Consider the following 4,385-nt stretch of genomic DNA (forward strand, 5'->3'; position numbering starts at 1 on the left):
GCATTCTTGAAAAGGTGGCAGATCCATGACTTGGTTCTAAGTCATTCTAAATAAAGAAACCAAAGTGAATTCACACCCACTGGAGGACAACTGCCTCTTCTCTCCGGTTAGATCTTCCTAGATGTTAACAATGCCCAGGAGTACTTAGTGCTCTAAGAGTTAATTAAAATGAAAACTGAAAAAAAAATCCTGCTATATAAATCATAAAATCATAGAATCGTTAAGGTTGGAAAGGACCTCTAGAGATCATCTAGTCCAACCCCCCTGCACACGCAGGGTCACCTAGAGCACGTGGCCCAGGACTGCATCCAAGCGGGTTTTGAAGATCTCCAGAGAAGGAGACTCCACCACCTCTCTGGGCAGCCTGTTCCAGGGCTCTGTCACCCTCACTGTCAAGAAATTTTTCCTTAAGTTCCTGTGGAACTTTTGATGCTTTAGTTTGTGGCTGTTTCCTCTAGTTCTATCTGTGGCCACCACTGAAAAGAGGCCAGCACCATCCTCCTCACCACCCAGTTGTCCAGTCTGTCCAGGTCTCTCTGGATGGCAGCGCAGCCCTCTGGGGTATCAGCTACTCCTCCCAGTTTGGTATCATCAGCAAACTTGCTGAGGGAGCACTCTGTGCCTTCATCCAGGTCATTGATGAATAAATTGAACAGGGCTGGGCCGAGGACTGACCCCTGGGGGACACTGCCAGCTACAGGCCTCCAACTAGACTCTACACTGCTGATCACCACGCTCTGGGCTCTGCCATCCAGCTATTTGTTAATCCACCTCAGTGTCCACTCGTCTAACCCACCCTGCCGGAGCTTGCCCAAGAGGATGCTGTGAGGGATGGTGTCAAAAGCCTTGCTGAAATCCAGATAGATGACATCTATCCAGCCGGTCATTCCATCATAGAAGGCTATCAAGGTTAGTCAAGCAAGATTTCCCCTTGGTGAATCCATGCTGACTACTCCTGAGCACCTTCTTGTCCTCCACGTGCCTGGAGACAACAGCCAGTATGAGCCGTTCCATCACTTTTCCGGGGATGGATGTGAGGCTCACTGGCCTGTAGTTGCCTGGGTCCTCCTTCTTGCCTTTTTTGAAGATTGGCGTGACATTGGCTTTCTTCCAGGCCTCCATCACCTCCCCCGTTCTCCAGGACCTCTCGAAGATGATGGAGAGTAGCTGAGCAATAACATCCGCCAGCTCACGCAGCACTCTGGGGTGCATCCCATCAGGGCCCATGGATTTGTGGATGTCAACTTTCCCTAGGTGCTCTCTGGCCCAATCTTCCTCTACCCAGGGCAGGTCTTCCTCTCTCCAGGCACCTTCTCTGGTTTCTAGGGTCTGGGTTTCCAGAGGGCTGCCCTTGGTAAACACCGAAGCAAAAAAGGCATTCAGTGGCTCTGCTTTTTCTGTTATTCGTAACCAGGGTACCCATCCCGTTCACCAGCGGACCCACGTTTTGCCTAAATTTCCTTTTACCATTGATATATTTGAAAAAGCTCTTCTTGTTATTTTTAACATCCCTTGCCAGATTTAATTCCACTTATGCCTTAGCTTTCCTCGTCGCATCCCTGCATTCCCTGACGACATTCCTATATTCCTCCCAAGGAGCCTGTCCTTTTTTTCCACATTCTGTATACTGCCTTTTTCTGTTTGAGTTTTGCCAGCTCCTTGCTCATCCATGCAGGCCTCCTGCCCCTTCTGCCTGACTTCTTACACACAGGGATGCACTGCTCCTGAGCGTGGAGAAAGTGCTGCCTGAATACTGACCAGCTCTCTTGGGCCCCCTTTCCTTCCAGAGCTCTAGCCCATGGGATTCTACCGAGGAGGTCTCTGAAGAGGCTAAAGTTGGCCCTCCTGAAGTCCATGGTTGCAAGGCTACTTACAGCCCTGCCTCCTCCTCGTTGCATCCTGAACTCCACCAACTCATGGTCACTGCAGCCGAGGCTACCCCCCCACCTTCACTTCTCCAACAAGTCCCTCTATTTGTTAGTACATGGTCCAGTAGTCCATCTCTCCTCGTTGGTTCCTCCACAACCTGCATCAAAAAGTTATCATCAACGCACTACAGGAACCTCCAGGACTGTTTGTGCCTGCTGTGTTGTCTTTCCAGTTGATGTCAGGGTGGTTGAAGTCCCCCATGAGAATCAGGGCCTGAGACCGTGAGGCTACTTCCAGCTGTCTGTAGAAGGCATCCTCAACTAAATAAGTTTAATAATTTTGTATTTTGAAAAGTAGCTTTGAAGTACAACAGTTAGTTTGTGTCTGTGTTTGTCTGTTTGAACTAAGAGATGTCCACCCAAATTTCCTGCTACCAGTTTTGTACTCTCTACTTGCAGCTATGTAGGACGGAAAGGGGTGGAATGCCATAAATGGGGATAAAAAGAGGGCTCTGCCCTTTTGGCAACAGAGCTGCATCCTTGGAAGGAAAGGTTAGAGGAGGAAGAATCACTGAAGTTCTTGGGCTACTTTAGAGCCGTAATCTGATTACCAGGATGCTGAAAAACAAGGGAATTATTCTAGCAAAAAAAAAAAAAGGTAAATTCTGCAGCAATTATCATTTGCTCTGGAGACTGCTATGAGATCATCAAAAAACATTGATTGTTGTGTCTGGAGATCTGGGCTGCAGAGGACAAAAAATATCTGATTTTATTGGAAAACCTAATAGAGGAGTAGTATATGGGAGGGGAAGAGAGGAAGGAGATGAAGAATCTGAAGATGTTACTTTGTCACTACAAGTTCTCCCCCTCCTTCCCTTTCTCTTTTTTTAATGTCCAAGAGGCTCCTTGACTCAGTTCTTCCTTGAGCACAATCAGCAAAGCTGGGCTGACAGACATCTATCAAGCCATGCAGTGTTAAGTGCTGTGCCAGGTGGTCGTGGGTTATATGGGCTATAGTGAAAGCATGACATTGATATAGGCTTCTCTGGGGCCATGAGTTACGTGTAATGAGCAGAGCAAGTTCTCAGCGGTAATTCCCTGGCTTTCCAACCCACATCCTTCTGCCTTCTGTCCTCTCTCTTGCTCTTCCTACACTGTAAACAGTGCTGGATGCCCAGGCACCATGTTTGTATTTCAAGAAATTGCGCTGAGGTACTGAATTTGGGTTAAAAGAAAATGTGATCCAGAAGAAGGAGAAGAAGAGAGGCAATATTTTTGTAGCACTATGGGCTGACAGACAAGTCAACAGTCATTTAAAAAAAAAAACAGCTACATTTCTTGAAAAAAAATGTAGTGCCATAGAAGGGAAGAGGGAAAAACTTAGTCTTGTCTCTGCTCTAATAAGATGCCATGATCTTAGGATGCAGCAGCTGATAAACAGAGCAAATGTTGGGCTGCTGCATAGTAGGTGCCCGGACTGAGAAGAGTGATGGAGTTTACAAGGAGATGTCAGTGTCTGCACCAGAGGTAAGCCTGAGCAGAGCAAACCTGCTGAGACAGCTCCAGAAGAAAGCGAGGTGGAAAAGACAGCAGAAGCATCAAATTAAGACTGAGTGGTGTGAGGCAGCCTGCCAGCTCCTTACGCAGTGAGCACCAGATCCTCGGCTGGGGTGAGACGGCCGAGCTCTGCACCTGTGAGGAGTCAGCCAGGCAGGCACACGCTGACAGCACTGCTTGCCCCTCCTGTGTAATTTGAATTTTGGTGTTGAGTTGTTTGTATGCAAAAGGAGCCGAGGCCTTAAGTTTCTGATATGCGCTGACATATTTACTTCTGCAAACTGTGCACCAGAGGCAACCGGCTGTGTTATGAGAGGTTAAGCAGAGGGAGAAGAAAAGGCAGCTGTAGGCACTCTGTCCATGTTAGCTAATTCAAAACGAGGAGATGCAGGGTTGTAAATGTTCCTGTTCTGTCAGTGCCTAGGGAACTTCAGATATAATTGGTCTCATTATAGATCAGAGCAGTATTGGCTTGAACAGCTTGTCCTTTTGGTCTGGTTTAGGAGAATCAACATATATAACTGCTTCCTCCCACATCACACCCATCATCACTCTTGCTGCATTAAAAATGGCTCCCCATTTAGCTGTGTTATTCAGAGGGAGAATTTGTAGCCTTGTCTTGGATGAGGATTTAGTTGAGGCACCAGAATAGCAAACTCCAGCAAGCAAATCGCTTTGAAAACCCTGCTGCAAGAACCTACTGTGGCTGGGGTGCGGGATATGCTGCAGCTATGGGCTAGAGGATGAAATGAATTGAGGCATTGTGAGAGGAGCTAAATTTTCCCCTTTTCTTCCCCCAGCTTCCCATTGTAGAGTCACTAATAGGGGAGCAAAACCAGCTTGCTCTTCTGTAGTTAACTAGATGGTGTGTCCTGCTAGGAGTAGGAGCAGCCCCAGCATGGCAGGGACCAAGACATTGTCCCTTCACACAATGCCATGCAAGAGCTACCAGGCAAAATT

This window comes from Tinamus guttatus, unplaced genomic scaffold (assembly GCF_059628265.1).
Source record: "Tinamus guttatus ecotype Peru unplaced genomic scaffold, ASM5962826v1 Tinamus_guttatus_pri_ptg001116l, whole genome shotgun sequence".
Taxonomy (NCBI): Eukaryota; Metazoa; Chordata; class Aves; order Tinamiformes; family Tinamidae; genus Tinamus; species Tinamus guttatus.